Consider the following 9747-nt stretch of genomic DNA (forward strand, 5'->3'; position numbering starts at 1 on the left):
CTCTCTCTCTCCTCTGCTCCATTATCATACCCTAAGCCTAAGGCAGGGAGAGATCTGGACTGAGTAAGCCTAGTTGGAGATGCTTACGAACTGAATGCAAATTCACAGAGGAGCATGTATAAAACATAATATTCACAAATCCTCTGCTGAATATAGTAGCCTATGCACATCAAAATTCATGCGTCACAGGCTATAGGGGACACCCCCATTGATATGAGCTGTTTCAAATCACCAAAAAAACTGCACACAAATTAAAAAAACACAATAATTCAGCATCATAGCACCAGAGAAATAATTTAAGGAGATAATTTAAGAGTAAACTAAGCGAACGTCTGAAGTAAAAAAAAAAAATTACAGGTTGATAACGAATGTACAACTTCTTTGGATAAAAACACAAAATCAGACTACTAACTCAACATTATTAATAATACACACCAGCCAGGTCACTGTGCAAATAATAACATCAATACTCAGGCACTCTAAAGCACATTACAAATTGATATAGAAGCAAGGCAAGCAATAGCAATGGCATCTCACCCAGAGTGTGAAGGGTGATCCTGTTGTCTCTTTCGTTGTGCGTGTATCCTACCAGCTAGTGAAGGTTGTCAAGATGTTTACAGTCTTCAGACAAACTGGTGGAATGCAGCCAGCAGCTAACCGACAGCCTCCAGTCCCTGATTCATTTGCAGCTTCCAACAGGCAAGTTATAGAGTCGCTTATTATAGGATAATCCAGGCATTGTCCTCTCACTGCTATAGCCAAGTTAGTCAATGTTGGTTGCAAGTTGGGGTCCAAAGGTGCCCCTAGAACACTGTCAAGTCCACAACAATACAGTGTATATTTAGCTTGAGATAATCAGCTGAGACCAAAAATAGTCACACCCCAAAAATATTTTAAAACTAAGGATGCATCTAAGATTTCAGAAATAGGAAACAGCAAGATAAAAGTCAAAGGTGCCAGTGTCCCCCATGCCTCCAGGTCTTAATGATAATATATAGTGTAGCAGTCAGAAAAACCAGAATAAAATCCACTCAAAATATCTCTTCTTTTCCTTTTAGGCAACTCTCCCTTCAGTAAAGAGCCTGCACCTGCTACCAAAGCAGAGAAATACAATGTATACCTTTTTCTGTGAGCCACACAGCTAAGCTTCAGCTGCCCCTGTTACAGTCATCACTCACTCTCAAGCCCAGCACTTCGGATGAGCACTGGACTGACGATTGCTCTTGCTCAAAGTCTTTCAGGAACACATCTCTTTGCTCTGTCAAACCGACTCTTGTTGCCACGCCTCCCCGACCGTGATTGGTTGAGCTGAGCTCAGAGCAAAGTACAGGGAGGAGGGGTCGATAATGCTATGTGGAAGGAAGGAGAGGGACATGAGAAGAGGAGAGAGAGTGGGGAAATGGTAGGCTGGGGGTTGGGGAAGCAGAGGAGAGGATATACGGAGCTCTGCAAGCCTGAAGGGACAGCCTGGCTAATGAAAGAGAAATGCTTCCCCCAATACTTTAGCCAAATTTGTGTTGCAAATTTGTTGTGACTCCTGGCAAACTGAATTCATACTGACAAAGTACCTAGTTTCTGAAGAGAGATGCAGGTAACTGCCAAAATAAAGGAAACACCAACATAAAGTAGGGCATTGGGCCAACATGAGCTGCCAGAAAGGCTTCAATGCACCTTCGCATAGATTATAGTGTCTGGAAAAGGGGTTGGAACAAATGATTTTCAAAGTTCTAAACCGGTTCGAACCCCCCAAAAAGTGCCTGTTTAGAACGTTCCTTTCTCTTCCCTTTTAACCTCTGAAATTTCTAGTAATAAAAAAAATCATATTAGAATCCAATAGATTCCCCAATAGAAATCCTATCAGATTTTAGAACCCATCCTATAGGATTTTATCCGAGGGGATAGAATCCTATAGCACTTCTCCTATTGGGATTTTATCCTATAAGATTGGTTCCAAAATCTAATATGTTTTTTTTCAATTGGATTCTTGTATTGGAATCCTATAGGACTGGTTCCAAAATCTGATTGAATCACTCCCATATTGTGGTGGTGTGTTGAAGAGGTTGAGAACCTCAGGGAATTACCGCTAGTGTAAGTAGGCAAAGAGATGGAGACACGAGAGAAAGACTGTTTCTCAGTTTACTTGTTATTTAACCATATTTAGCTGTGAGATTTTCCAATAAAGCTACATTACATTATTTTAAATTATTTGCACAAATTTCCTGCATGTGGACAGTATGTGTTACTAAACTACACAACCTCACGTTTTACCCACATCGAATTGAGGGTAATTAATAGAGGTCGACCGATTATGATTTTTCAACGCAGTTACCGATGCAGATTATTGGAGACCCCCAAAAAAACACAGATACCGATTAATCAGACGATTTTTTTATTTGTAATAATGACAATTACAACAATACTGAATGAACACTTTCATTTTAACTTAATATAATACATCAATCAAATCAATTTAGCTTCAAATAAATAATGAAACATGTTCAATTTGGTTTAAATAATGCAAAAACAAAGTGTTGGAGAAGAAAGTAAAAGTGCAATATGTGCCATGTAAAAAAGCTAACGTTTAAGTTCCTTGCTCACAACATGAGAACATACGAAAGCTGGTGGTTCCTTTTAACATGAGTCTTCAATATTCCCAGGTAAGAAGTTTTAGGTTGAGGTTATTATAGGAATTATAGGACTATTTCTCTCTATACCATTTGTATTTCATATACCTTTGACTATTGGATGTTCTTATAGGCACTTTAGTATTGCCAGTGTAACAGTATAGCTTCCGTCCCTCTCCTCGCCCCTACCTGGGCTCGAACCAGGAACACATCGACAACAGCCACCCTCGAAGCATCGTTACCCATCGCTCCACAAAAGCCGAGCAGAGCAAGGGGAACAACTACTCCAAGGCTCAGAGCGAGTGACGTTTGAAACTCTATTACCTCTATTAGCCATTTCACATCAGTTACACCAGCCTAATCTCGGGAGTTGATAGGCTTGAAGTCATAAACAGCGCAATGCTTGAAGCATTGCAAAGAGCTGCTGGCAATCGCACAAAAGTGCTGTTTGAATGAATGCTTACGAGCCTGCTGCTGCCTGCCACCGCTCAGTCAGACTGCTCTATCAAATATCAAATCATTGACTAAATTATAACATAATAACACACATAATTAGGAGCCTTAGGTCATTAATATGGTCAAATCCGTAAACTATCATTTCGAAAATAAAATGTTTATTCTTTCAGTGAAATACAGAACCGTTCCGTATTTTATCTAAGCGTGGCATCCTTAAGTCTAAAAAATCCTGTTACATTGCACAACCTTTAATGTTATCTCATAATTATTTATAAATTCAAGCAAATTAATTTGCAACGAGCCAGGCGGCCCAAACTGTTGCATATACCCTGACTCTGTGTGCAATGAACGCAAGAGACACAATTTCCCTAGTTTAATATTGCCTGCTAACATGAATTTCTTTTAACTAAATATGCAGGTTTAAAAATATATACTTCTGTGTATTGATTTTAAGAAAGGCATTGATGTTCATGGTTAGGTACATTCATGCAATGATTGTGCTTTTTTTTCGTAATTGCACTTTTGTTATGTCATCCCTCATTTGGCAAAGTTGTCTGTCTTTGTAACGGCGTTCTTCTATCTCCTCCTCTGACGAAGAGGTAGAATAAGGATCGGACCAAAATGCAGCGTGCTGGTTACTCATGTTCTTTAATGTAGAATAGCGATACATGAAATAACTTATAAATATACAAAACAACAAACGGAACGTGCAAACCTATATATAACTAACACAGAGACAGAAACAATCACCCACAAATTACACAGTGAAACCCAGGCTACCTAAATATGGTTCCCAATCAGAGACAACAAGAATCACCTGACTCTGATTGAGAACCGCCTCAGGCAGCCAAGCCTATGCTAGACACACCCCTAATCAGCCACAATCCCAATGCCTACAAAAAACCACAATACGACAACACAATAAACCCATGTCACACCCTGGCCTGAACAAATATTTAAAGAAAACACAAAATACTAAGACCAAGGCGTGACAGAACCCCCCCCTAAGGTGCGGACTCTCGGACGCAACTCAAAACCATAGGGAGGGTCCGGGTGGGCGTCTGTCCATGGTGGCGGCTCTGGCTCGGGACGTGGACCCTACTCCATAAATGTCATAGTTCCTCACCCTCGCGTCCTGTGATAATCCACCCTCGCCGCCGACCATGGCCTAATAGTCCTCACCCAGAACCCCACTGGACTGAGGGGCATCTCGTAACTGAGGGGCAGCTCGGGACTGAGGGGCAGCCCTGGACTAAGGGGCAGCCCGGGACTGAGGTGAAGCCCGGGACTGAGGGGAAGCCCGGGACTGAGGGGAAGCCCAGTACTGAGGGGAAGCCCAGTACTGAGAGGAAGCCCAGTACTGAGAGGAAGCCCAGTACTGAGATGAAGCTCAGGCAGGTAGTTGGCTCCGGTAGATCCTGGCTGGCTGGCTGATCTGGAAGAGTCTGGTTGACTGGCAGATCTGGAAGAATCTGGTTGACTGGCAGATCTGGAAGATCATGGCTGACTGGCGGATCTAGCTGCTCTGGCTGCTCCATGCAGACTGACAGCTCTGGCTGCTCCATGTAGACTGGCAGCTCTGACTGCTCCATGCAGATTGGCAGCCCTGGCTCAATGCAGACTGGCAGCTCTGGCTGCTCCATGCTCCATGCAGACTGACAGCTCTGTCTGCTCCATGCAGACTGGCAGCTTTGTGCAGACTGGCAGCTCTGGCTGCTCCATGCAGACTGCTCTGGCTGCTCCATGCAGACTGACAGCTCTGGCTGCTCCATGCAGACTGAGACATCTCTGGCTGCTCCATGCAGACTGACAGCTCAGGCTGCTCCATGCAGACTGACAGCTCAGGCTGCTCCATGCAGGCTGACAGCTCTGGCTGCTCCATGCAGTCTGGCAGCTCAGGCTGCTCCGAACAGGCAGGAGGCTCCGGCAGCGCTGTAGGGGAGGAAGGCTCTGGAAGCGCTGAACCGGCGGGAGACTCCGACAGCGCAGGAGAGGAGGAGAACGCTGGCTGCGCTGAACAGGCGGGAGGCTCCGACAGCACTAGAGAGAAGGATGGCTCTGGCCGTGCTGAACAGGCGAGGCGCACTGAAGGCCTGGTGCGTGGTGCTGGAACTGGTGGTACTGGATCGAGGACACACACAGGAAGCCTGGTGCGGGGAGCTGCCACCGGCGGACTGGTGTTAGGAGGTGGCTCTGGATAGACCGGACCGTGCAGGCGCACTGGAGCTCTTGAGCACCGAGCCTGCCCAACCTTACCTGGCTCGATGCCCACTCTAGCCCGGCCAATACGAAGAGCTGGTATGAACCGCACCGGGCTATGCACCCGCACTGGAAACACTGTGCGCTCCATAGCATAACACGGTGCCTGCCCGGTCTCTCTAGCCCCCCGGTAAGCACAGGGAGTTTGTGCAGGTCTCCTACCTGGCATAGCCATACTCCCTGTGAGCTCCCCCCAATAAATCTTTGGGGCTGACTCTCAAGCTTCCATCCGCGTCGTCGTGCTGCCTCTTCATACCAGCGCCTCTCCGCTCTTGCCGCCTCCAGTTCTTCTTTGGGGCGTCGATATTCACCAGGCTGAGCCCAGGGTCCTTTTCCATCCAATATCTCTTCCCAAGTCCAGAAGTCCTTTGATCGCTGCTCCTCACGATTAACAGGGGGAGTTGGCTCAGGTCTGACTCCTGACTCTGCCACTCTCTCCCTGAGCCCCCCCAATACATTTTTGGGCTGACTCTTGGGTTTCATTTTGCGCCGTCTTGCTTGTCTCTCCAACTCCATTCTCCTATAACCCTATTCGCACTGCTCCAGCGAATCCCAGGCGGGCTCCGGTACTCTCCCTGGGTCGACCGCCCACCTGTCTATTTCCTCCCACGTCGTATACTCCATACTTCTGCTGTCCATAACGTTCTCCCTTCGCTGCTCCTGCTGTCGCTGCCTGTTACCACGCCGCTCGGTCCGGGTGTGGTGGGTGATTCTGTAACGGCGTTCTTCTATCTCCTCCTCTGACGAAGAGGTAGAATGAGGATTGGACCAAAATGCAGCGTGGTGGTTACTCATGTTCTTTAATGTAGAATAGCGATACATGAAATAACTTATAAATATACAAAACAACAAACGGAACGTGGAAAACTATACAGCCTGTCTGGTGAATAACTAACACAGAGACAGGAACAATCACCCACAAAATACACAGTGAAACCCAGGCTACCTAAATATGGTTCCCAATCAGAGACAACGAGAATCACCTGACTCTGATTGAGAACCGCCTCAGGCAGCCAAGCCTATGCTAGACACACCCCTAATCAGCCACAATCCCAATGCCTACGAAAAAACCCAATACGACAACACAATAAACCCATGTCACACCCTGGCCTGAACAAATAATTAAAGAAAACAGAAAATACTAAGACCAAGACCAAGTCTTTGTTAGGAAGAAATAGTCTTCACAGTTCGCAATGCTGCATATACCCTGATTCTGTTGCACAGAACACAAGAGAAGTGACACAATTTCCCTAGTTAAAAGAAATTGATGTTAGCAGGCAATATTAACTAAATATGCAGGTTTAAAAATATATACTTGTGTATTGATTTTAAGAAAAGTGTTGTTTATGGTTAGGTACACATTGGTGCAATGATAGTGCCTTGTTCGCGAATGCACTTGTTTAATCACCCGTTTGGCGGGTGCACTCGCATAACAGGTAGTCAGCCTGCCATGCAGTCTCCTCGTGAAGTGCAATGTAATTGGCCATGATCGGTGTCCAAAAATGCAGATTACGGATTATTGAAATCGGTCCTAATCAATCGGCCATTCCGATTAATCGGTCGACCTCTAGTAATTATACATCCTTTTAAACTCAAATGAGTAATGCTAATATAAACATTTATAGTGATCACAATGACACAACATCGATTAAACACAACGTGTTTAAAACAGATCAATATCATTGGTTTTAGGATTTATAATTTTTGAAGTCAAATCGCTGGTCTCACACCAATACATGGATTTGAGTGTTAAACTAACAGCCAACCCCTGTCACTGTTGATACGCTATGGTGGGTACTGATTCCTTGAAATTAAATAACAAAGCAACTGATGTGTTTCCTTTGATGTTTCGGGCAACCTCCCAAAACTTCCATCAGACATTCTAGAATTTAGATGGCTGTCTTCAGCAAATTCTCTTCTAACCAGTGATATACAAATTATTTTCAGATTCAGTGTGGCCTTTGAATAGTGTTAGTTTAAACAGTGCATTCACACCGTTTTCCCCTTGCTCTATTGATTTCAAATTGATATCGATATGAGTGATTAACCAAATAGTTGTGTTTAACTTTTTATAAAAAGTTAGTCAACGGGAAGCAGCAACAGCATCATTTTCAATTTCAATTTCAGGAATATAAATGGACTTTCAACATTAACGTCCAATAGTAATCTTCTTAATTCGGGTAAAAACTGCGGAATGAGTCCAAAAAAAGTTATGCGATATATTTATTTTGATGATCTACCAGAAATCATGAAAACAGGGCTGACTTGCCTATAATGTGGCACATATATTTAGCAATAAGAAGCAAGATAAACTTTTCTCATTTGCTATAACGCTGAAGTGACTCAAAAACTAGATGCAAATGGTTACAATTTAGCTAGCTATCTAGTCAGCTGGCAGGCAAAATGTGGCTAACAGTAGTTTGCGTAAAAATAAGTGCATAAAATGCTGCACAATTGACAAAATACAACAGAAAATTTGTCAGGAAACACAAGGAAAACAAATACTGTAACGTTACTCACAGTTCTTAACTTCACGCACAGTAACAGATAGAATAATAATATTAGAAAACTGAAGATTCTCTGCACAGCCACAGGTGGCGAGCAGAACTTGGTAGTTAATTAACACTGCAAGCATGGGGGGTATATTATTGTGACCCTAGTGCCACATAATCAAAGTTGGACTGCATGGAGATGCTTGGGAATATGGTCAATACGGGTGACCGTATTGTAGGGGTTTCATGGTAGAGGTGTACATTTGACCTCCATCATCTAGGATCTGACAATGGTAAATAAAATCTCTTAATTTTTGCCAATTTTTTTGTGTGGTCTTGCAGGCCTTCTCGTGCAGCTTTACATTTGTAATTCAAGACCTGTCTTGAGTTGGGCTCTGGGGTGGTGCAATTGTCGAGTAAGTGAGCTTATGGTTGTCTAGGGGTATGGGTTGAGTGTGTGTGTGTGTGTGTGTGTGTGGGGGGGTGTATGTGTGTATCCCACAACTGTTGCGAAGAAGTAAAAGATGTTAGGGACAATAGAGGATGATCCACAGCTATATATAATACAAATCGAGGTGAGGGCGATGGAAATGCATTTGGCAGTTCATCTACTTCAATTCGGTAAATGGCACTGTGTGCTCTTTCCAAAGGATGGATCCCAGTCGGTTATGGGTTATGGGATACAGGGGGTCGAGGGTGGTCTGCCGGGCATTTTGATGACAAACCAACTCGGGACGAGGAGGGCTTTTAGCGGGTGGAATAGTAGGGACCAATTGGAGGTTTACTTAGTAGAAAGGCAAAGAGCATGGTACAGCTATATAGAATCTCCATCATCATGTTACTTTTTAATGGTATGTTTACAAACATATATTTTGATAAATAGAATTGAAAGTTGTGTCTCATTATGGTAAGTGGTGAAATAAGTATAGCCAGTTACAATTGTAATGGCCTAGCAGATAATAAGAAAAGACAATCAGTATTTACCTAAAAGAGAAGGAATATTATATTTATTGTTTACAGGAAACCCATTCAACAGTTTTAGATAAAGTTTTGTGGAAAAAGAACTGCGGGGGGGTATTTTCCCATGGGCAAAGAAATTTAAAATGGGTGATGGTTTTAATTAACATTAATTTTGATCCAAATGTGCAAATTGTCCAAACAGATCCTCAAGGTAGATGGATTATTTTAAATATGTTATTGGCCAATAAACAGATATGACTTATTAACCTATACGGTCCGAATAATGATGATCCAAGCTTCTTTGAAAATATGTATAAGAATCTATCAACAATACAAGCAACACTAGACTCTATTATTATGGTGGGAGATTTTAATACGGTCTTAAATATCTCTATGGACCGGAAAGGAAATCACACTACAAATGATCACCCTCAGGCATTTAAGGAAATCATGAATGTCATGGATATATTGGAATTAGTGGATATATGGAGACTTAAATACCCTATTCTCTCGGGCACCAAAAGTTTAAAAAGTGTTGATAGGGGACAGAATGCGGTCGGATCATCACATAATTGGCATTACTCTTACAGAATTTCCACGTGGGCGAGGATATTGGAAATGTAATCAAAGCCTACTAGATGATAAATAGTTTAGAACAGAAGAATATATAACTGACTTTTTCAGACATAACATAGGTACAGCAGATCCCCTTACTGTATGGTACATTTTTAAATGTGCCTTTAGAGGCAATGCAATACAGTACTCATCTATAAAACAAAAGCAATTTAGATCAAAAGAGTCCATATTAACAAAGGAAATTGAATGACTAACAGTACAGTTAGATAGCAATAAAAACGGTACTATAGAGGCACAGAATAAGTTAGAGGAAAAACAAAAAGAACTGGAGGAACTTATTCAAGAAAGATCTAGTGTAATATATTATGAAAATAAAGCGA

At 42.8% G+C, this 9747-nt stretch overlaps 1 protein-coding gene across 1 annotated transcript in view; it reads right to left on the reverse strand.

The window, feature by feature from the left end:
• The window catches only part of LOC118394639 (BMP/retinoic acid-inducible neural-specific protein 3), a 121893-nt gene extending 120672 nt beyond the window's left edge, over positions 1–1221 (reverse strand). The window contains exon 1 of the mRNA XM_035788060.2: positions 538–1221. The gene's annotated coding sequence lies outside the window, so the exon portion shown is untranslated. The remainder of the gene's footprint in view (positions 1–537) is intronic.
• Positions 1222–9747: the final 8526 nt, after the last annotated feature.

This window comes from Oncorhynchus keta, chromosome 15, assembly GCF_023373465.1.
Source record: "Oncorhynchus keta strain PuntledgeMale-10-30-2019 chromosome 15, Oket_V2, whole genome shotgun sequence".
In the NCBI taxonomy this organism is placed as follows: Eukaryota; Metazoa; Chordata; class Actinopteri; order Salmoniformes; family Salmonidae; genus Oncorhynchus; species Oncorhynchus keta.